General features: G+C 45.2%; 1 long non-coding RNA gene across 1 annotated transcript in view; it reads left to right on the top strand.

The window, feature by feature from the left end:
- The first annotated feature begins 853 nt into the window (after positions 1–853).
- Positions 854–25347, top strand: part of LOC141093146 (uncharacterized) — a 258279-nt gene continuing 233785 nt past the window's right edge. Inside the window, exon 1 of the long non-coding RNA XR_012232994.1 lies at positions 854–1004. This is a non-coding gene — a long non-coding RNA (uncharacterized lncRNA). The remainder of the gene's footprint in view (positions 1005–25347) is intronic.

Raw genomic sequence — 25347 nt, 5'->3', positions numbered from 1 at the left:
GGTTAAGGGTTAGGGTTAGAGTTAGTATGGTTTGGTTAAGGGTTAGTGTTAGGGTTAGTATGGTTTGGTTAAGGGTTAGGGTTAGGAGTTAGGGTTAGTAAAGTCATGGTTTGGGTTAGTGTTAATCCTAACCCTATCTTGATTTTTTTGGTGAGGCCAACCAATATTGGAAAAAAGCGCAAACGCGGTAAAAACACACTAAAAACGCATACAAAAGCATAAAAACGCTGAGGTTTTTTCATGCATGCGCATAAAAATGCTTGAAAAAAACGCAGCATTTGTATGCGTTTGTATACGTTTTTTCCATGCGTTTTTTTGCGGGAAAAACGCGCTGCAAAAAAAAGCAAGTGTGAAAGTAGCCTAATTTTTAGCAGTTCTTGCTTCCTTCATAAATTACACTGAAATTTCCTATTTTTTTATAATAAATTAAATTTTGGTTTACTTAAATTATAATTTTTTTAAAATCATTTTTAAATTTTACTTTATACATAAGTAATTATACAGGAAAAAATGTTTAACATTTTGATTCCTGTAAAATGCAGTTTCTCGTCGTTCGGAATGTTTTATTGTCAGTACTTAAAGTGCAGTAAAAGTGTGACACCATTGTTCTCAGCAGGGATCTGGGAGTCAGAGATTCTTCCAGGGGTCTTCCCCATGCTGTTCCCTTCCATTCAACACTTTTCACATTAATTTCAGCATTTTCACTGCCCCCCCGACCTCTTTATAGGGTCCGCCGGAAAAATGCTTTGATTTTCCTTTGATTCCTATTATCCTCGTTACTCGAAACAAGCATTTGAGCATTAGGAATTGCTTGGTTCGAGCATCGAGCACCTGAGAGCATTTTAGTGCTCACTCAGTTCTACTGCTCTTGTCTGGTGATGATGTAGGTGTGGGAAAAATGTCAGTCTTTTTCACTGACACTGCTGTGGTTTCTGCTGTTAGAACGTGGTCTCTCATACCTCAGAGGAGATCAACCAGGGCTGCTGGGTTCTCAGTAGTATAAGGTTAGTTCAGTCTTACACTATAAAATATTCTTGATAAACTCACAGAAGTAGGAAAATGGAGGAAAAGAGACTTGGTTGGGTCTTTTGAATCTTGACACAATTGTAACCCACTTTTCTTTAATACTGTATGGCATTTTAGAGACTATTGGGTTTACTCCATGAGCAGTATCCAGGTTTCTGAGACCAGGTAGGTGCATGTCTACCTTGACCAGCTGGAGCTCTTACAGGAGGTCACTGAGCTCTTGGAATTTTGAACTGTTCTCACTGGATATTTTTGAAAATTCCTTTAATCGTTTGAACACTGCATTTTCTGTGGCTTCAGGACTAGAGATGATCGAATTTATTCGGAAAATGATCGCCAAGTTCATAAACTCAGCAGGAATATAGCACATTCGGATTCATGATCGTAAATCTGAGCAAAATTTCATAAAATCGGTAAATAATTGGTTACATTCGGTAAAAGTGCGTGTAAATATTTGTGTTGCCACCAACGATAATGGTGGTGTATCATGAGCATTTGGCATGTGCTTGATGAGGGGAGTGGGGTTGCAGAGCTCAGAGGCACGGCGTTCTTGTAAGCACAGCAATAATTTTTTTTGTTCCCTAACTTTATGTGTGCACGTTGCGGCTAGACAATCAAAGCGTAGGAAACACCCACAATGTCCTGATACAACAGATTGTGTCATTGGCTGCTGAAATCACATGCCCCTCTGCATATCAAAAGTGGACATTTTGTTTTAGCGCCATTTTTGACACTGATACAGTGGAGAGAGCCTGCTCCTGACACTGCCACTGTTTGCATCAAGATTTCAGCTATTTAGTTAGGCGGTTGTACATCAGTCAGATAGTGTAGCTAGACAGTGTCCAGTGTGGCTGTAAAACTTACCTTCCGGATTTTTTTTTATTTTGGGGGTGGGGGGGGCATAACTGAGGTTCTTACACACAGCTGCCAGGGCACATGTCCTACAAGTGTGTTGTGCGCTGCTCTACAGTGCTCCATGCATGAGTATAGCATTCTAAATAATATTATTTCAGTAGGTAAATGTGAAAAAGCCTGCTGTATTCCACATTTTAGCTAGTTAGGCCTGTTTCACACTTCCGTTTTTTCAAATCCGTCAAAATCCGTTGGTTTCCGTAAAAAAACGGATCCGCCATTTTTTGCAGGATCCGTTTTTGTCCCATAGCGGTTACCGCGGATCCGTCAAAAAACGGATCCGTTTGGCGGACACAAAAACGGAAGTGTGAAACAGGCCTAAGATAGGTGGTTGTATATTATTCAGACGCTGTAGGCAGCTAAAGTCCAGTGTGGCAGTTGAATTTACCTTTTGGCCATATGAGTTGCACAAACAAATCCTGCAGGGCACGTGTTGTGCACTGCTTCTATTGTGATCGATGCACAAGTATAGCATTCTAACTCACATGTAGCTATTGAAAAAATATTAAACAGCCTGCTGTATCCCACCTTGTAATTTAGCGCTGTGGTGAAATAAAACTGTCTGCAGAACTAAGGCACATAAAAAAAAGTTATATTTTTTTCTGTTGCTAAATATGATAAAGCCCGCCGTATCACACATATTTCTGTTGTGGTGGTTATATGAACCTGTCTGCAGACATAATGCGCATAAAAAAAATTATAATTTTTTCTGTTGGTAAACGTGATACAGCCTGCTATATCCATCCTTTTCATTTAGTGCCATTGAAATTCTTCTGTGTGCAGAGCTGATGCACATTAGAATTAATATTTTTTTTTACAAACATGATACATCAGACGAGATCTGAGTTTGAAATTGTTTTGAGCCTATCTTCTAGATTATGTGCTTCTTTGGCATCCAATTTCTCATGGGCATCTTTTAGGCTGAGTTCACACGTGGCGTTTTTTTCGCGTTTCCGTGGCGGTTTTAACCGTGCGATTTTGCCGCGAAAACGCGAAAAATAAGCATCCCATGCATTCCTATGGGATTCCGTAATGCTGTACTAATGCTGCGGTTTTTACCGCGGCGGAATCGCTTCGCGGTAAAAACCGCAGCATGCTCATTAATTTGCGGAATCGCGGCGATCCCGCACCCATAGGAATGCATTGTTCCGCTTACTTTCCGCATGTGGCTGTGCACACCATGCGGAAAGTGAGCAGAACATTTGCGGATGGTACCCACGGTCCGGAGGAGAGGAGACTGTCCTCCGGGCTTTGGGTACCATATCCCTGCAAAAAATAGAATTTAAAAATAAAAAATATTGTTATTCTCACCCTCCGACGTCCCGCGCAGCCTTCCCGCTTCTCCTCACGCTCCAGTCCCAGTAGTCCTTTGCGAAAATACCCGCGATGACGTCCGTTCTCGCGGGATTGCGAAGTCTCGCGGTCATTTGCGCGACGTCATCGCGAATAACCGCGAGACGTTGCGATCCCGCGAGAACTGACGTCATCGCGGGCATTTTCGCAAAGGATTACTGGGAACGGATGCGCGGGACGTCGGAGGGTGAGAATAACACTATTTTTTTTTTTTTTTTTTTACATTCTATCTTTTACTATTGATGCCGCATAGGCAGCCTCAGTAGTAAAAAGTTGGTCACACTTGTCAAACACTATGTTTGACGAGTGTGACCAACCTGTCAATCAGTTCTCCAAGCGATGCTACAGATCACTTGGAGAACGCTAGCATTTTGCAAGCTAAATACGCTTGCAAAATGCTAGTTTTTCCACGGGAAAATCGCGGGAATTTAAAATGCGATTTTCCCGCAGACTGGAATTCCGGAATTCTCGCGGTAATTTCCGCGAGAGTTCCGGTACGTGTGCACTTAGCCTTTTACCTAGCTTGAGATACGCATCTGTTACACCTATCTTCTGACGAGCATCAAACGCTCTCTGGTAATTGGTATTGGGTAGATGAGTAAGGGTAAGCTAGATCCGGGATCTTGTACTTCCCATAGCCGCCCTGTTATTAATCCTGTTGTACTTTCCCATTCCCAACCAAAAAAATTCTACTGTTACTAACGTCATAAAGAAGGGGACATGTCACTTTAAGGCTATGTGCACACGTAGCGTTTTAAAACGCTCACTAAAAACCGGACTCCTTCCCAGAAATCGCGCAGTTTTTTCCGCGCGATTTCACTGCGATTTTACCGCGATTATGATCGCGATTTTGCCGCGATTTTCGCGTGCGTTATTCAAGCACTTTCCAAGCGATTTGAAGCATCGCTTGGAAAGTGATTGACAGGTTGGTCACACTCGTCAAACATAGTGTTTGACAAGTGTGACCAGGTTTTTACTATTGAGGCCGCCTATGCGGCTTCAATAGTAAAAGATAGGATGTTAAAATGCTAAAAAAAAAATAAAAAATCGGGGTATATTTACCATCCGACGTCCCGCGCTGCATTCCCGGGCCTCAGCGTTCCCAGTAATGCCTTGCGAGACCTGTGATGACGTAGTCTCGCGTTGCTATAGCGATCTCGCGAGACCGCGTCATTACAGGGCCTTGCCGCAAGGCATTACAGGGAACGCTAGGCCGGGAATGCAGCGCGGGACACCGGAAGGTAAATATACCCCGATTTTTTTATTTTTTAATTCTTTTTTTACAGGGGTATGGTACCCAGGGCCTGGAGGACAGTCTCCTCTCCTCCACACCGTGGGTACCAACCGCACATGAGACGCATAACTTCCCGCATGGTGGGCATAGCCACATGCGGGAAGTAAGCGATTCTCATGCATTCCTATGGGTGCGGAATCGCGGCAATTCTCTGCGATTCCGCACAAAAGAATGAGCATGCTGCGATTTTTTCCGCAATGCGATTCCGCCGCGGAAAAAAGCGCAGCATTAGCACAGCATGTGCGGAACACCATAGGAATGCATGGGAGGCGTTCTGTACACGATTTTTAAGCGTTTTCGCGCCGAAAATCGCTGCAAAAATGCTTAAAAATCGCTACGTGTGCACACAGCCTTAAACTGTTTTGAGCATCTGCTCAATCTTATACAGGCCTTATCGACAGGCCCCTAAAAATTCTTCTGTTACTAGCGTCATACAGTAGGGGTCATGTCACTTTTAAATTGTTTGGCGCATCTATTCAATCTTATACCGGCCTTATCATCAGGCCCCCCCAAAAAATCTTCTGTTCCTAAAGTCATGCAGTAGAGGAGATCTCAGTTTTAAATTTTTGGTCATACAGGCTTCATCCACACATGAAAATTTTGTTTTACTGTGACTAACTAAATTCAACACATCATATTTCACCTTCTCATTTAGTGCCAGTGAAATTCAGCTGTGCAGAGGTAGTGCGAAGTAAAAAAATCTAATTTTTAGTTGCTAATACTGTGCTCATAGCACACTATGTGAGCAACATGACTGTGAAAAAGCGAGGTCATGATATTTGTGCCACCTGAGTGTGGCTAAGCATCAATTTCAAGTGTTTTTTTATCACTTATATAGCATGAATAATTCAACATTTGCTTTCAATCATGTTGCAGATAGTGCTGCAAGAAGGCGCACATGGGTCGGTCTCTTTCATAAGGTCCAACTCCACAGTGTGTTGGTGGTGGGATAACACTCAAGCTTTCTTTCTTAGTCCATCCCCTTGTGGCAACCATGGACAACAGAGAGGGAATCATTATCATCTTCATCTCCTAACTGGTGCGCATCCATCACCTCTTCCTTCTCATATTTTCCATGGTCCTTCTCCATTTGTTCCTCCTCCATTTGTTCCACCTCCATTTGTTCCTCCCATGGCATCCACCAGTGAGACAACAGACCTGAACTTAGAGATATTGTTAACCCTAAAGGCATTCTTCTCTGCTTCCTCATCTTCCCCTGGGACCACCAGCTCCTCCTCACCCAAACTATTTAAAGTGTGGTCCAACATTTAGATGACAATAATAGTGATCCAGCATACGGCATTGTCACCGCTAACCATCTTATCAGCCATTTAAAAAACATGCAGAAGGGTGCAGAGGTGCTTCATCTGTGTCCACTACGCAAGTCTGAATTGCAACACATCCATACTGTTATGTGCCAGGCTATGTAATATGTCATACGGCACCAGGTCTTGGCGCTACTGCCACAGTCACTACAACATAGGTAGGGAAAAATAATGAAATAAAGAAAATATATTTATTTTCATTTTTCCATTAGGGTTAGGGTTGGAATTAGGGTTGGAATTAGGGTTACGGTTAGTATTAGGGTTAGGGTTGGAACTAGAGTTAGGGTTGGGATTAGGGTTAGGGATTAGGATTAGGGTTAGGGTTGGGATTCGGTTTAGGGGTGTGTTGGGGTTGGAGCTAGAATTGAGGGTTTTCCACTATTTAGGCACATCAAGGGGTCTCCAAATACGACATGGTGCCACCATTGATTCCAGCCAATTTTGCATTCAAAAAGTCAAATAGCGTTCTCTCCCTTCCGAGCCCTGACGTGTGCCAAAACAGTGGTTTACCCCAATATATGGGGCATCAGCGTCCTCAAGGTAAATTGCACACCAAGTTTAGGGGGCTAATTTCTCCTGTTACCCTTGGGAAAATAAAAAAAAATGGGGGCTAAAAAATAATTTTTGTGGAAAAAAAGGATATTTTATTTTCACGGCTCTGCGTTATTAACTTCTGTGAAGCACTTGGGGGTTCAAAGTGCTCACCACACATCTAGATAAGCTCCTTGGGGGTCTAGTTTCCAAAATGGGGTCACTTGAGGGGGGTTTCTACTGTTTAGGCACATCAGGGGCTCTGCAAACGCAACATGACACCCACAGAACATTTCATCAAAGTCTGCATTCCAAAACGGTGCTCCTTCCCTTCCGAGCTCTCCCATGCGCCCAAACAGTGGTTTCCCCCACATATAGGGTATCGGCATACTCAGGACAAATTTCACAACAACTTTTGTGGTCCAATTTCTCCTGTTACCCTTGAGAAAATAAAAAAATTGGGGGCTACAAAATCATTTTTGAGGAAAAAAAATGATTTTTTATTTTCACTGCCCTGCGTTATAAACTTCTGTGAAGCACTTGGGGGTTCAAAGTGCTCACCACACATCTAGATAAGTTCTTTAAGGGTTCTAGTTTCCAAAATGGTGTCACTTGTGGGGGGTTTCCACTGTTTAGGCACATCAGGTGCTCTCCAAACGTGACATGGCGTTCAATCTCAATTCCAGCCAAGTCTGCATTGAAAAAGTCAAACGGCGCTCCTTCCCTTCTGAGCTCTGCCATGTGCCCAAACAGTGGCTTACCCCCACATATGGGGAATTGGCATACTCAAGACAAATTACACAACAACTCTGGGGGTCTAATTTCTCCTGTTACCCTTGTAAAAATAAAAATTTGAGGGCGAAAAGATCATTATTGTGGAAAAAATAAGATTTTTTTTATTTTTGCAGCTCTACGTTATGAACTTCTGTGAAGTACTTTGAGGTTCAAAGTGCTCACCACACATGTAGATAAGTTCCTTAAGGGGTCTAGTTTCCAAAATGGTGTCAGCTGTTGGGGGTTTCCACTGTTTAGGTGTTAGGGACGGTGGAACGCACTATATAATAAATAATAATCTGTGCATTCGCCGCCCAGGGTCTACCGTGCAGAGGTGTTACACTGCTGCTAGGTAATGGCAGATGCCCAATATGGCGGTATAACGCACGCGGGTTGAACATCACCTGGTGTGCACGGGGCGCCCTCTGTTACTTCACAGAGGCGCCGTGGCGTTAAACAAAAATGCCGAGCCTGTTGAACTAACAGGTCTCGGCGGATTGCACGCAGCGACAGACGCTGCCACTAAATGACAATGCCCAGTAGCAGGCACACTGTCGGACGCTAGTACTGTGGATCTCATGCACTGTGGCCTGTAGCTTGCCACTGACTGGCGCTGACTCTTCAACTAGTTCCCTATCCAAACACGTAATATCAGAGGGAGGGGAATCTTAATGAATCATTTGCAAATCCATGCATCCGTCAACATTCACACAGTTAGCAACTAGAGTCTATACTAGCACATGGCCGAGCGGCCACGCAAACCTTTTATAGCCGGGACCTTCCGGAAGCTTCCAGATCCCTGAGATGGACCAATCTGATCTGGAGAAGGACCTGAGCATGTGACTCCCGATCTCCAATGGGAGATCATCTCGTGAGCATGCTCAGTGGAGCAACGGAAGGACTTAGCCTCTGGAGTCGCTTGTTGCTGATCAGCCTGCGTTGCTTTTGCTGGCCCAGAGGTGGCAGCCACAGCCAGACCCACAGAGCTGGTCTGAGCAGAGCGTCAGGAACGATGGAGCTGCTGAGCAGCCTCTTCTGCGGTCGCTGGAGAATGAGAGACCGCTGAATGCAAGGCTCTGGATTCCCACTGTGCAACTGCAGGAACCAGACGCCTAGCATTACCCCCTCCTAGGGCCCCCTCCCCTCTGAGCCTCGCCATGCTCAAATGCCACGATAAGGAGCGGGGCATGGATGTTCTCCACTGGCTCCCAGGTCCGGGCCTCTGGACCATGTCTCTTCCAATCCACCAAATAAAACTTTTTGCCATGCACCACCCTGCGTCCTACAATGGCATTGACCTCAGACTCATCTGAAAACAAGTCTGATGTCCCGGCAGATGACTCGGAAAACCGGGACATGTGAACAGGTTTGAGAAGGGACACGTGGAAGACGTCAGAGATGGCCAAGTGTGGTGGAAGGGCCAGACGGTAGACCACCGAGCTGATCCACTCGAGGATTTTGAAGGGACCAATGTATCGCGGAGCGAACTTGGTAGACTCGGCCTGCAGTCTGATATTTCGGGCAGAGAGCCACACCAAGTTGCCAGGGGCAAAAGTTGGAGCGGGGCACCGATGTGTGTCGGTGGACACCCTAATTCTCTACTTAGAGGCACGAATGGCATCCTGGGTGCGATCCCAAATGTCACGAGCCTCCACTGCCCAGTCTGCCACCCTGGAATCAGTGAAAGACACTGGCATCGGGATGGGGAGGCGCGGATGCTGGCCGTAATTAAGAAGGAATGGCGTCTGACCAGTGGAATCAGCCACTGCAATATTCAGGACAAATTCGGCGCACGGTAGTAAGGATGTCCAGTCATCCTGCTTGGCCGAGACAAAGTGTCGCAGGTACGTGACCAGAGATTGGTTGGCTCTCTCAACCAACCCATTTGTCTCAGGATGATAAGCGGAGGACAAGTTTAGCTCGATACTGAGAAGATTGCAGAGCTCCCTCCAAAACCGAGACGCAAATTGAGGACCTCGGTCACTAACAATTTTGTCCGGCATACCGTGCAAACGAAAAACGTGCTTTATGAACAGTGCGGCAGGCAGCCGCGCGAGTGGCACCAGATGCACCATTTTAGAAAAATGATCGGTGACCGCCCAAATAACCGTGCTGTCGCCGGATTTGGGCAAGCCGACCACAAAATCCATGCCAACCATCTCCCAGGGTCTGTCTGTCACCGGCAGAGGATACAGTAACCCAGCCGGCCTCTACCTGGAGGACCTGTTCCGAGCACAAGAGACGCATGCCTGAATGTATTCTTTCATGTCCCGAGCTATGTGTGGCCACCAATAAGACCTTGCCAGGAGTTCTGTGGTCCACTTGTTGCCAAAGTGACCACCTACCCTGGACGGGTGTGCCCACGCGAGAACCTCTGGCAGCAGGTGAGGAGGGACAAAGGTCTTGCCCGGTGGTACTGACTCAAGAGTGACCGGGCCATGGTCCTCATACTCTGTGTGGACGATTAACCAAGGCTCAGCCTCCTCCTTCTCCGCCGAGACCACCGAGCGAGAGAGAGCATCGGCCCGGACGTTCTTCTCACCGGACAGATAGTGCAAGGTGAAGCGGGAGAAGAAGAGCGACCAGCTAGCTTGACGAGAATTCAAGCGCTGGGCTGTTTGTAAATTGACCAGGTTTTTATGGTTAGTGTACACCAGAAAGGGGAACCGGGCTCCCTCCAGGAGATATCCACTAGGAAAAGGCTAACTTCATTGCCAGCAACTCCCTCTCCGCCGGTGAGAAGGTCTTTGAGAAGAAGAAGCAGGGATGCTTCCGACCTTGAGCATCCTTCTGGAAAAGGACTGCTCCTGTAACAACGGACGAGGCATCCACCTCTAGGATAAAGAGTTTATCCATATCGGGAAGGTGGAGGATAGGAGCGCCAGCAAAATGGGTTTTAAGCGATGAGAAGGCCGCGGAGACCTGTTCTGACCATACCTTGGGATTGGCTCCCTTTTTGGTGAGGGCGACCAAAGGAGCTACCAGTGTGGAGAAGTGGGGAATGAACTGACGGTGATAATTCACGAACCCCAAAAAGTGCTGCACCGCTTTAAGAGAATGGGGCTCCTGCCAGTCTATTACCGCCTGCAGTTTGGCAGGATCCATAGCCAACCCCTGGGCCGAGATGATATAGCCCAGGAACGTCAAGGACTCCTGCTCAAATTGACACTTCTCCAACTTGGCGAAGAGAGAATTCGCCCGCAAACAGTTGAATACCTTGCAGACATCTCTCCAGTGAGTGGTCAAATCTGGAGAAAAGAAGAGGATGTCATCCAGATAGACCACCACCAAGGTGGAGAGCATATCGCGAAAGACATCATTTACGAAGTCTTGGAAGACAGCAGGTGCATTACAGAGGCCAAAGGGCATGACCAGATACTCGTAGTGGCCATCCCTGGTATTAAAGGCTGTTTACCACTCGTCTCCTTCGCGTATGTGGATCAGGTTGTAAGCCCCCCCGTAGATCTAACTTAGTGAAGATCTGGGCCCCTCGCAACCTGTCAAACAACTCAGAGATCAAAGGAAGAGGGTACTTATTTTTCACTGTAATAGCATTGAGACCTCTGTAGTCAATGCAGAGACACAGCTCTCCACTCTTCTTCTGTACGAAGAAGAAGCCTGCCCCCACTGGCGAGACCAACTTCCTAATAAACCCTCTTGCCAGGTTCTCCCGGATATATTGTGACATGGCCTCCGTCTCCCTGAGAGAGAGAGGATACACGTGGCCTCCAGGAGGTTCCACGCCTGGCAAAAGGTCTATCGGACAGTCGTAGGGGTGATGCGGCAGAAGTGTCTCAGCTGATTTTTTAGAAAAGACGTCCGCGTACTGTTGGTAGTGTCTGGGAAGCGCGGAGAGGTCCGCGGGCACTTCCGTGGAGGCTACTTGAATGCCGCCCCTCATGCACCTTCCCTCACAGTCCTTGCTCCAACCCAGAATATTCCCCGAGGACCACTCTATGAGGGGAATGGCATCGGAGCCAGGGGACTCCGAGGAGCACCTGGTCTATGCCCTCCGGCATAATGAACAGGGACAACGTCTCGTGGTGAGATGGTGAGACTGAGAGCCCAAGAGGTGCTGTCTGGTGTGTACCCTGGGATGGTAAGACTGAACTGTTGATCACCCTGACGGTCACGGGGTGAGGAAGTAGCACCACAGGAATAGCGTGCTTTTGGGCGAAGGTCGAGGACATAAAGTTTCCTTCTGCCCCAGAGTCCACCATGACATCTATCTGCCAGGTGGAAGCACCGCTATCTAACATCCCTCGGAATACCGGTTTGGGGGAGAAAGTTTCCATATCAGATAGACGCCCACCAACCACCACTGGGCATGATCGTTTTTTCGACCGCTGCGGACACCTGTTAGCCAGGTGACCAGACTGTCGATACTGTTAACAGCATGCAGAGCTTCATACTGGGTGCGGCTTGGAACCGGTGCGAGACACCTGCATGGGTTCTGTAGGTTTAACGGAGGTAGGAGCCAACCTAACCTTCTGTCTGGATTGAGCACGTTCCAGCCCACACTCTGTGAAACGAAGATCAATGCGGGTGGAAATAGCAATCAGCTCCTCCAGACTTACGGGAACCTCCCTGGTAGCAAAAGCATCTTTGACATGCTCCACCAGACCTCTCCAGACCAAAGGGACAAGTGTCTTATCAGGCCACTCAAGTTTGGAAGCCAGTGTCCGGAAACGGACGGCATAATGGCTGACCGAGCGGGACCCCTGTGTTAATGCTAGTAACTGTGAAAAATGAGGATGAATGAACTCATGGAGATCAACATCCAACACTGCGGAGACACCATCACATGTTTCTCAACGCAGTGATTCTAGAGCAATGCCCCCATCCCTTATGGGAAATATGTAAAAACATGCAAAACACAAGCCGCAGAGACACCATCACGTGTTTCTCAACGCAAGCAATGACTAGCCAGGTCTTTCCCCGGGAAGGAACAACCACGGGAAGGGCAGTCTCCAATGAAGGAAACCACCTATGCCAAAACATGGTATCCATCCACAGACAGCTGTTTCGGGGTATTGCCCCTCATCAGTGTGGAGTAGGAAACTGGCTAGTAGGAGCAATGCCTAGTAAAAGACTGTGAAAAATGAGGATGAATGAACTCATGGAGATCAACATCCAACACTGCGGAGACACCATCACATGTTTCTCAATGCAGTGATTCTAGAACAATGCCCCCATCCCTGTTTTTACATATTTCCCATAAGGGATGGGGCATTGCTCTAGAATCACTGCGTTGAGAAACATGTGATGGTGTCTCCGCAGTTTTGGATGTTGATCTCCATCAATGCTAGTAACTGGACAGAGGTGTCGTGAGTGACTCGTGGCCCCAAAAAGACCTGCTTTAGAAACTTTAGAAACTGAGAAACGCTCAGAACCACGGGGTCACCACGCTCCCACTCCAACGCCCTGCCCGACAGGAGGGAAACGATAAACCCCACCTTAGCCCAAGGTGGATAGAGCACTGGCTCATGAAACCCCTTCAGGTGGCGCTGTCACCCGAAAATTTATCAGGCAACGAGAGACGGGATAATGTTGGCGTAGGCGTGGATGTGGACACACAAGAGACAGCCTCTGCGACTGCCTGAGCAGCGGCCGCAGTAACCTTCGCAGCTGAGGTGGGACTCTCGAGAACCGCCAACCTGCCCTCCAGCTGCCGAATGTACTGCAGTAGCTGCTGCACGGTCCGCCATTACTAGCCAGACCCTGGCGCTAGTATAATGTTAGGTACGGCAGAACGCACTTAATAATAAATATTAATAAGTGTGTTCGCCACCCGGGGTCCACCGTGCAGAGGTGTTATACTGCTGCTAGGTAATGGCAGATGCCCAATATGGCGGTATAACGCATGCGGGTTGAACGTCACCCAGTGTGCACGGGGCGCTGTTATGAGCTCATTTTCTGCTCCACCAGTTGAGAGTTCCCCTTCCGTTCTCCCTCTGGTGGTGACAGGAGGTAGTGAGGTTGCTTTAAATGGTAGTGATCTGCCACCCGATGAGGAAGATAACGATTGGATCTCTGGAGTATCAGACTGGATATAAGACAGCCAACGCCCTATCCTGGTGCTGGTGCTTCAGTCTGCTTCTCAGGTCTTGGACTTCAGCTCTCTTCCAGTCTTCTCAAGTTAAGTTTGTTTTTTGCTAACGTTCACACTTGCGCTTGTTGGTCAATTCAGTTTCTTGTGTGGTCAGCTTGCCCCTGCTAGGGCTAAGCTGAACTTCCACTCCTATTTATCTGTATTTGCCAATTTGCCTTTTTGTCCCTTATTAGATTGGCCTCTTTTTGCTCTGTTTCAGAATATTTCAGAGTGCTGATATAGTGGGAGAAGTCTAGTGACTTCAGGGTTAATTTTGCTATCAGACGTGTTGGACATTATTTTGGGAGGGTTTTTTGGCAGATTGCAGACAGTGGCTTTCCTTTCCTGTCCTTTCTAGTTAGTCGGGCCCCATTGTTTGCTCAGCCTATTTTCTTGCCTTTGTTTGTGTTTTCATCTTGCTTCACTGTCAATACATGTGGGGGGCTGTCTTTCCTTTGGGGTCTGCTCTGTTCTGACGAGGCGTTTAGGACCATCGTAGGAACACTCCACGACTGCTGCTAGTTGTGTGGTTAAGATCAGGGATCTGCAATCTGCATAGTTACCAACCTCTCTGGTTTTCTGAGACTTAGCTTGTTGCTTTTTTTTCCTCCTCGGTGACCGTTCCGAACAGGGCGCCCTCTGTTACTTCACAGAGGCGCCGTGGCGTTAAACAAAAATGCCGAGCCTGTTGAACTCACAGGTCTCGGCGGATTTCACGCAGCGACAGACGCTGCCGCTAAACGACAATGCGCGGTAGCAGGCACACTGTCAGACGCTAGTACTGTGGATCGTATGCACTGTGGCCTGTAGCTTGCCACTGACTGGTGCTGGCTCTATCACTAGTTCCCTATCCACACACGTAATATCAGAGGGAGGGGAATCTTAATGAGTCATTTGCAAGTCCATGCATCCGTCATCATTCACACAGTTAGCAACTAGAGTCTATACTAGCGCATGGCCGAGTGGCCATGTGAACCATTTATAGCCGGGACCTTCCGGAAGCTTCCAGATCCCTGAGATGGACCAATTAGATCTGGAGAAGGACCTGAGCATGTGACTCCCGATCTCCAATGGCAGATCATCTCGTGAGCATGCTCAGTGGAGCGACGGAAGGACTTAGCCTCTGGAGTCGCTTGTTGCTGATCAACCTGTGTTGCTATTGCTGGCCCAGAGGAGGCAGCAACAGCCAGACCCACAGAGCTGGTCTGAGCAGAGCGTCAGGAACGACGGAGCTGCTGAGCAGGTTCCTCTGCAATCGCTGGAGAATGGTAGACCGCTGAATGCAAGGCTCTGGATTCCCGCTGTGCAGCTGCAGGAACCCGACGCCTAACATTAGGCACATCAGGGGCTCTCCAAATGCAACATGGTGTCCGATCTCAATTCCAGCCAATTCTGCATTGAAAAATTCAAATGGCGCTCCTTCCATTCCAAGCCCTGCCGTGCGCCCAAACAGTGGTTTACCCCACATATGGGGTATCGACGTGTTCAGGAGAAATTTCACAACAAATTTGTTAGAAAAAACAAAGATGGAAAGCGCACATAGGGTGTATCGTCTAGAAGAACCACAATAGCAAGCAAGCCCAATCAGTTAGACTCACCTGCTGAAGTTGTGTGAGTTATAACAAACTTGGAATCACTCATAAAGGACGTCGCTGGTATCCCGCTGGTATCCCGCTGGTATCCCGCTGGTAATGAATAAAACAAATCCAAAATGGAAAAAATCCAAAGTGGAAAAAAAGAGAGCCGAGCTGATTTTGCCGCGAAATGCGTAGGCTTATTAAAGAAGTTTTTTATTATATGGACTGCCGAAGGTGCGTTTTTTTTTTCTGGTCAGCGCGGTTTATTCAGCCCCGCTCTTTTTTTCCACTTTGGATTTTTTCCATTCTGGATTTGTTTTATACAACAAATTTGTGGCTCATTTTCTCTTTTTACACTTGTGAAAACAAAAAAAAATTGGTTTTGAAGTAAAATATTTGTAAGAAAAAGTTGAAAGGTAATTTTTTCCTTCCACATTGCTTCAGTTCCTGTGAAGCACGTAAAGGGTTAATAAACTTCTTGAATGTGGTTTTGAGCACCTTGAGGGGTGCAGTTTTTAGAATGGTTTCACTTTTGGGTATTCTCTGTCATATTGACCTCTCAAAGTGACTTCAAATGTTAGGTGGTCCCTAAAAAAATGATTTTGTAAATTTTGTTGTAAAAATGAGAAATCGCTGGTCAACTTATAACCCTTATAACTTCCTAGCAAAAAAAAATTTTGGCTCCAAAATTGTACTGATGTAAAGCAGACATGTGGGAAATGTTATTTATTAAGTATTTTGTGACATATATCTCTTATTTAAGGGCATAAAAATTAAAAGTTTGAAAATTGCAAAATTTTAAACATTTTCGCCATATTTCCTTTTTTTTTCATAAATAAACACAAGTCTTATCGAAGAAATTTTACCACTAACATGAAGTAAAATATGTCACGAAAAAACAGTGTCAGAATCAGCGGGATCCATTAAAGTGTTCCAGAGTTATAACCTCATAAAGTGACAGTGGTCAGAATTGTAAAAATTAGCCTGGTCATTAAGCTGCAAATTGGCTCCGTCACTAAGGGGTTAAAGGAGCACCCAGAAATAAATAGAGGGAAACAAAGCTCTCAAGAGTTCAGAAGTGGCAATTTCAACTCCAGTAGCGTAAAGTATTCCACCACTACCTCTTACATACAGATGCTAGGGAGAAACTGTGTATGGACACATTAAATCAGTTAATTGTGCCTGCTTTGATGAATTTATGAGTATAGAAAACTGTAAAAAACATGAATTGGTCAATGAGTCCATGGGAAAAAGCAGCAGCAAGGCTTAGAATATAAAAGGCAATAATCTCTGACTAAATGCCTGTCATACGCTACACATACTGCAACACCTCACCGTACACAAGTTGCAGATAAGAGAGGTATCATTGTAGAATATAGAGAAACATTTAAAAAAAATTCCCTCAGCTAGAAGGTGGATCCTCAGAAAAGCAATTTTTCTCATTATTAAGGAGTGGGTCTCCTTGAATGGTAAAGCGTGTGCACTAAGTGCAAGGGGTGCCAAAAATTAGAAGGAGGCACTCCAATACCCCTTTGAAGAGGCATAGTGGAGGGCCTTGGAAAACATTTTTTCCCATTAGTAAGCAGTGGGTGTCCTAGACTGGTAATTCCCACGCACTAAGTGTATGGCATAAAAAAACATTTACCCCTGGGCAGTATACATATGCATCTCTGGCAAAAATTAAGAGACCACTTCCAAATGTTCAGTTTGTCTGATTTTTCTCTTTATAGGTATATTTTTTAGCCTACAAACTTCTGACAACATGTCTCCGAATTTCCAAGCAAGGAGAAATGGTCAAAATAAAAAAAACAGTACTTTAAGACCTCAAATAATGCAAAGAAAACAAGTTCATAATCATTTAGAAACAACAATACTAATGTTTTAACTCAGGAAGAGTTCATAAATCAATATTTTGTGGAATAACCATGATTTTTAAAAACAGCTTTCATGCTTCTTAGCATGCTTGCCATCAGTCTTTCACACTGCTTCTGGCACAAAAATTTAAGCAGTTATTCTTTGTTTGATGGCTTGTGACTATCCATCAACTTCTTGATTACCTTCCAGAGGTTTTCAATGGGGTTCAGGTCTGGAGACTGGGCTGCCAATGACAGGGTTTTGATGTGGTGGTGAACAAAAGTTTGGCCCAATACAGCCCTTGTTCATTTTGATAAGAGTCAGCCTTTCAGAATTTTCAGTTGACAGGGGGATGCACCAATCGGATATAATACCCCCGGCGGCACTAAAAATATTGCTCTGACAAAACGCTAATTCCAGGGCAGGACCTCCAAGGTGTTGAGAGATAGTTCATGCCACGTGTCTAGCTTGGATACCCAATAGTTGTAAGGCACAGAGGAATCACAGAGGATGCTGGTATGATCGGCAAGGTACACCTTCAGCATCTTCCAAAACTTTTCCCTCCTTATCAGAGTACCCCTCGCATCAGGGCCTGGGCCATGGGAGGGTCTGAAAAAACTATCCCAGACCTTTGATAGTGTTCCCCTGCTGCATCTGGTTTATGTCTCGGTCATCTCCACTCCTTTTTTGTCCGAGGAACTGTGACCTCTGCCGCCAGTGTTTTCAGATGCAAATTTTTTAAATAATTATTCAACTAGGTCCTTCTGGTACTGCAACATTTTATTAGACTTCTCCGCCATGAGAAAGAGAAATGGAAAGATCTCCTTGTAGCGAGGGTCTAGAAGGGTGACCAACCAGTGATTGGTGTTGGCCAAAATGAGTATAACGTGAGGGTCAAGGGAAAGGCAGCGGAACATGACCTCAACCAAGTGTACCAGAGTTGCAACACTCCCTTGTCCCCATCAAGAGGATAACTGTCCGAGTACTGAGGGATGGCCATCACCATGAAGATGCAAAAAGTGTAAATGGCAACATGAGATTGCCATCTCAACAAGCCTTAATGGCAAGATTTCCAGGGCAAACAGTCTGGAAATGTGGCCATTCAGTTTTGTGGCCTATGGGTGGGTGGCTGCGTATTTAAGCTTGCATTCCAAGGACTGTGGTAGGGAAAACTGAACGCTGCACTGGGACAAGGACATGGTTGCTGACGGTGGTTGCAAGTGTGCAATGACAGGTGCAGAGGGGGAGACATCTTTGTCTACATCATGAACGGGATTGGCGTGAACATAAAATGGGAAGAGGCAGTGTTGTCACCTGCAGACACTGTTTCTGTATCCTGGCGCTCCGCAATTTCACTCATGTTGGTGCTCTGGGGAACGAACAGTTGCCCGCCTTGTGTCTCTGGTCACCCTACTGCCTCTTCTTGCCTGTTGTGGAGCTGTGGATCCCTCCCATTGCACTGCATCCCATGCTCTGCATGTCACCTTCTCAGGCTGATTCAGTGGCTACATCTTCCACATCTCATCTTCTACTTCCGCACCCTGGTTGGCCTCTTAATTTGCTGATGTAACAACATCACTTGTTGGCAATTCGGTCTCATCATCATCCAGCTCTTGCGACAGTAATTGCATTTTCCCACTGTCACCTTCTTGTGGCTGCTACTTGCGATCTCCTCATATCCTCAGCCCTGACCTAAACCCAATTGAGCATCTCTGAGGAGACATGAAAATGGCTGTCCACCAACATTCAGCATCCAACCTGATGAAACTGGAGAGGATCTGCAAGGAAGAATGGCAGAGGATCCCCAAATCCAGGTGTGAAAAACTTGTTGCATCATTCCCAAGAAGACTCATGGCTGTACTAGCTCAAATGGGTGCTTCTACACAATGCTGAACAAAGGGTCTGAATACTTATGACTAGAGATGAGTGACTTTGCCTTTTTTAGGGTCGAAACCTGAAACCTGACTTTCGCAAAAGCCGGGTCGAACGAAATTGGCCGACTATAGGGAAAAGTCAGAGGCTGACTGAAACACGAAACCCAATGCAAGTCAATGGGGAAGCAAAGTCGGCAGGGAGTGGAGGACAGTAAACACACCTACAGTGCCCATTTCAATGCCAAAAACACCAATCCTTATTACTGAAGCTTGTCAACCTTAATTTACTTCATAATAATAGTTACGCATTGAAAATTGGGGGTTATTTGGCTAAAGTTGTGGGGGGGTAGGGCTGGCTCCAGGCTTTTGTGTGCCCTGGCCAAAGAGTGTCAGTGCGCCCCTTTAACACATACCACAACTCATGATGCTCAGATACGGCACAGAAATATAGGTATAGTACAATGACAAATACATCACTGCTTACATGACATGACTGATCTATTTTAAATTGTACAATAGCTCAAAAAAGGACAGTATATTACTCCATACAGTATTATGGCCACCACATTGTGCGCCATACAGAATAATGAACCCCATATATTTCTTCATACAGAATAATTGGTCACATATAATGTTCCATACAGTATATGATGAGCTCCACATAATGCTCCAGTATATGATAGGCCTCATGGATGATGCTCCAGTGTATGATGGGCCCTAATAATGCTCCATATACAGTCATATGTTAAAGTTTGGGCACCCCTATTAATGTTAACCTTTTTTCTTTGTAACAATTTTGGTTTTTGCAACAGCTATTTCAGTTTCATATATCTAATAACTGATGGACTCAGTTATATTTCTGCATTCAAATGAGGCTTATTGTACTAACAGAAAATGTGCAATCTGCATTTAAACAAAATTTGACCGGTGCAAAAGTATGGGCACCTCAACATAAAAGTGACATTAATATTTCGTAGATCCTCCTTTTGTAAAAATAACAGCCTCTAGTCGCTTCCTGTAGCTACTAATGAGTTCCTGGATCCTGGATGAAGGTATTTGTGACCATTTCTGTTTACAAAACAATTCCACTTCAGTTAAGTTTGATGGTCGCCGAGCATGGTCAGCCCGCTTCAAATCATCCCACAGATGTTCAATGATATTCAGGTCTGGGGACTGGGATGGCCATTCCAGAACATTGTAATTGTTCCTCTGCATGAATGCCTGAGTAGATTTGGAGTGGTGTTTTGGATCATTGTCTTGATGAAATATCCATCCCCTGCGTAACTTCATCTTCGTCACTGATTCTTGCACATTATTGTCAAGAATCTGCTGATATGAGTAGAATCCATGCGACCCTCAACTTTAACAAGATTCCCGGTGCCAGCATTGGCCACACAGCCCCAAAGCATGATGGAACCTCCACTAAATTTTACTGTGGGTAGCAAGTGTTTTTCTTGGAATGCTGTGTTTTTTAGCCTCCATGCATAACGCCTTTTTGTATGACCAAACAACTCAATCTTTGTTTCATCAGTCCACAGGACCTTCTTCCAAATTGTAAATGGCTTGTCCAAATGTGCTTTTGCATACCTCAGGCGACTCTGTTTGTGGCGTGCTTGCAGAAACGGCTTCTTTCGCATCACTCTCCCATACAGCTTCTCCTTGTGCAAAGTGCGTTGTATTGTTGACTGATGCACAGTGACACCATCTGCAGCAAGATGATGCTGCAGGTCTTTGGAGGTGGTCTGTGGATTGTCCTTGACTGTTCTCAGCATTCTTCTTCTCTGCCTTTCTGATATTTTTCTTGGCCTGCCACTTCTGGGCTTAACAAGAACTGTACCTGTGTTCTTCCATTTCCTTACTAGGTTCCTCACAGTGGAAACTGACAGGTTAAATCTCTGAGACAACTTTTTGTATCCTTCCCCTGAAAAGCTATGTTGAATAATCTTTGCTTTCAGATCATTTGAGAGTTGTTTTGAGGAGCCCATGATGCCACTCTTCATAGGAGAATCAAATAGGAGAACTACTTGCAAGTGGCCTCCTTAAATACCTTTTCTCATGATTTGATACACCTGGCTATGAAGTTCAAAGCTCAATGAGGTTACAAAACCAATTTAGTGCTTCAGGAAGTCAGTAAAAAGTAGTTAGGAGTGTTCAAATCAAGAAAATGATAAGGGTGCCCATACTTTTGCACCGGTCAAATTTTGTTAAAATGCAGATTGCACATTTTCTGTTAGTACAATAAACCTCATTTGAATCCAGAAATATAACTGAGTCCATCAGTTATTAGATATATGAAACTGAAATAGCTGTTGCAAAAACCAAAATTGTTATAAAGAAAAAAGGTTAACATTAATAGGGGTGCCCAAACTTTAACATATGACTGTATAATGGGCTCCCTTTCTAATTGTCCACTGTATAATGCGCCCCATAGATGCTGCTCCAATTTCTGATCTGCCCCATTTATAATGCTCCAGTATAAGATGGGCATCATGGATGATGCTCCAGTGTATGATGGGCCCTAATAATGCTCCATATATAATGGGCTCCATTTCTAATGCTCCACTGTATAATGTGCCCCATAGATGCTGCTCCAGTGTCTGATCTGCCCCATTTATAATGCTTCAGTATATGATGGGCCTCATGGATGATGCTCCAGTGTATGATGGGACTTAATAATGATCCATATATAATGGGCTCCATTTCTAATGCTCCACTGTATAATGGGCCCCGTAAATGCTGCTCCAGTGTCTGATGTCCCCAATCTGGAATGCTCCAGTATATGATGGGCCTCATGGATGATGCTCCAGTGTATGATGGGCCCTAATAATGCTCCATATATAATGGGCTCCATTTCTAATGCTCCACTGTATAATGTGCCCCATAGATGCTGCTCCAGTGTCTGATCTGCCCCATTTATAATGCTCCAGTATATGATGGGCCTCATGGATGATGCTCCAGTGTATGATGGGCCCTAATAATGCTCCATATATAATGGACCCCATTTCTAATGCTCCAATGTATAATGGGCCCCGTAAATGCTGCTCCAGTGTCTGATGTCCCCCATTTGTAATGCTCCAGTATATGATGGGCCCCATTTTTAATTAACCCAGGCATGGTATGTGGAAAGAGCTCCATGGAGTAATCTGAAGTGTGTGCTGCCACATCCTTCACTTTTGGTGTGGGTGAAGGACACAAGGAAGGGGTTGCTCCTGACCAGAAGCCTGCACTGACGACTCAGTGCTTGCATTTTTTTAAACTTCAGAAGAGGAGGCGATAGAGCTGGAGGCTGTTTCAGCAATGTAAGCCAAAAACAGTTCCTGATGCTCTGGCTTTAAAAGCAGTATACCTACTCCCAGAAAAGGGAGCCTTACAGGTCTTCGAGAGGTACACCATGATGCAGGCTCAACACCTCCTGCCTTAGCTGTTATTGTGCTTTTGACACTACCAGCAGATGCATCACCACCACCATCAGTACCAGGTGCCCCCCCACGCCCACATCCACGTCCTCTTCCACCATACGTCCTCATGTTTTGGAAAATGAACCCAAAATACCAGCAGATATATGGTACTGTATCAGAAGTGTACAGCTCTATACAGTCTAGGGATAACAGTAAATCTCCATATATATTTCATGAGTCGTAAACAGATTCTCACAGGCTCAGTATGGATTACACAATAAAATAAAAAGTTGAAAAAGGATACAGTATCACCAGATACAAGGCATATATAGTATAGTGTAATCATTATGAATCTCCGTATATATTTCAGGAGGCAGACACAAACGCTATCAGGCCCAGTATGGATTACACAAGAATCTGAAAAGCTGTAAATGGGTAATGTAACACAAGCGTACAGCAGTATACAGTGTTGGGGTAATCGTAAAGCTTCAAATATATTTCCGGAGTAACAGACAGACGTTCACAGGCTCATTATGGATTACACCAGAATCTAAATGGCAAAAAAGGTTACTGTGTCAGAAGCGTACAGCTGTATACAGTGTTGGCCAAATTTGAAATCTCGGTATATATTTCCGGAGTCACCCTCAGATGCTCACTCAGTCTGGCTTTGAACATAGTAAAAAATGTTGTAAAAAAGGTACTGGATAACAAGATAGCAAGTATATATATTATAGGGTACAATTGAAATCTCCGTATGCATAATCCCGTAGTCACTCTCAGATGCTTACTCAGTATGGATTTGACTGTAATACTAAATGTCGAACAAAGGTACTGTATAACAAGATACAAGCTGTATCGAGTATAGGGTAAAAATTGGTATCTCCGATTCACCGCATAGATAGAAGGCGTAAACCACACATGCTCACTCACTATGGATGATACCGTAATAAAAAATTTTGAACAAAGGTACTGTATCAGCACATACCAGGTGTATCCAGTCTAGGGGTAATTGTAAATTTCCATCTATACTTCCGGAGTCAAACACAGACACTCACAGGCTCACTATGTATTACACCAGAATTTAAAAAGTAGAAAAAGGGAAAGGTATTCGAAGCGTACAACAGTATACAGTGTTGTGGTACTTTTAAATCTTCGTATATGTTTCAATCTTAGTAAGCCAGTCCATACTTTCCGCTACTGGAAACTACATGGATACAAGTACAGAAGGAAAGTAGAATGTTAGCAGAAATTTGGGAATTACTCATCGCGGGATGTTGCAGAGGCGATGCAGACCCTCAATTACTGTGTCTGTGGAAATCAAGAAAGGCACATCCAGCCCATGAACGGCAGCGCTTCCCAGGACTCACATCCAAAGATGATATTTCATATTTTTTTATTTCATAGGTTAAAAAAGAAGAGACAACGCGTTTCGGATACAGTGTATAACCTTCATCAGGTATCATAAAAACACAGTACAAATCCTAATAGTATAAAATTCAGTTACACTGAAGCAACCTTTTATCCCAGTCTCAGAAACTTGATTTAGGGTGTGGACCAAGTTCAAGAACACACCCATTGATCCAACCTTGACAACATAGATGCAAGAAGGAAAGAAAAAAAAACCCAAAAGGAAAAAAACCCAGAGAGAAAAAACAAAAAAGGCAACGTTCAAACTCTCTCTATTATATCCAAATGGATTGAATGATATCATGTTCCCAGACGATATATATCCAAAATGTTTCTTTCCGGTTTAAAAGAGCATTCCTATTTGCAACACCAGAGGGTATCTGCTCCACCAGAGTTACTTTTATGTTAAAAATGTTATGTTTAATTAGTAGATGCCTTGAGAGACTATGTTTTAAAAAGCCATTTTTTGCTCTATTTCTGTGACCATTAATGCGGGACCGCAGTGTCTGCACAGTGCGTCCCACATATTGCAAACCGCAACTGCATGTGATGACATATACAACAAAATCACTGCTACAGGTGAGTCTTTGTGAAATCTCAAAGACCTCACCAGTACTATTACATTTGATAGTTTTAGGCCCGTGATCTAGGATCCCACAGGTACAACATTTTTTAGAGGTGCATTTAAAAACTCCGGTTCCTTGAGAAACACCACATAAAATTTGATCTGTACTTTTTTTTATTGTTTTTTCCTTTTGAATCCAACTGTTTTTTTAATTTACTGGGGCCACCAAATTTTTCAAAGTTTTCCCCCTTCTATATGAAATCCCTGGTTTATCAGGGAGATGTTTTCCCAAAACAGGGTCACGCTTCAAGATATACCAATATTTTGAAAGCACAGTTCTTATTACTTTATTTCCCCTATTGAATGTGGTCACAAAATTCAATTTCCAGCGATCATCACTTTTTTTCTTTACCAATGGTCAAATTATCCCCCTTCCTATTTTTTCCTTTTAAACATTCCTCCTGTGTTTTTACTTTGTTATCCCTATATGCACTAATTATCAAATTTTTTGGGTATCTTTTTTTCTTAAATTTTCTTTTTAGAATTTTAGACTGAGCTACGTAATCAGATTCTCTCGTACAATTCTTTCTTATACGAAAAAATTGGCTGTGGGGTATATTAACCTTCCAATTCTTGTAATGTGCACTGTTAAAATCTAAAAAGCCATTTGATTCCACCTTTTTAAAGTGGGTTTTTGTAATATTTTTTTTCCCACTATGGCTGATCTCTAGATCAAGAAACACCATTTTCCAGGACGTCCACCTGACAGCACCATGGAGGACGTCCTCCTCCTCCTTACAGGGACAGGAAAAGCACACGAGAGGTTAAAAGGTCATGTCCCACCCCCTTTCCCTCAGTGTTTTTCCTGTCCCTGCACGGAGGGACACACGAGAGACTTACCGGAGGGGCTCAGGGGATCGTACGGCCAGTCCAAGCCTTCCCCTGTCAAGAAGATCCGGGGCCGAAACTCTCCGAGGGGGAGTCCCTCTGCCCCAAAGGCCAGGAGCAGGACGACGCTCCTGGAGGGAGCCGTTCCTCCCTATGAGAGGCTCTCGGCTCCAGGACGGACCGCCATAGAGGCGATGGTCGGCTCCCCGTAGGCGGCTGGCCGAACGGGCACCGACGGAAGGATGGCGCGGGCGAACCTGGGAGGCAGGAGCGAGGCCTCCAGCAGTCTGCCATATCGGGCGAAGGCTGGGCCCCCGTGGCAGGAGGACACAGCAGACCGCCGCAGCAGGCGGGGGTCGGCTCCCCGCGGCGGCAGGCCAGGCGGCCGACAGGATATCGGCGCGGTCGGCACCAGGAGGGGAGCGACGGCTCCAACAGGCCGCCATAGCAGGCGGGGGCCGCGCGCAGGTCAGCCCGG

This window comes from Dendrobates tinctorius, unplaced genomic scaffold, assembly GCF_039654945.1.
Source record: "Dendrobates tinctorius isolate UK_male_01 unplaced genomic scaffold, ASM3965494v1 ptg000062l, whole genome shotgun sequence".
Taxonomy (NCBI): Eukaryota; Metazoa; Chordata; class Amphibia; order Anura; family Dendrobatidae; genus Dendrobates; species Dendrobates tinctorius.
This window is presented reverse-complemented; position numbering and strand designations above follow the sequence as displayed.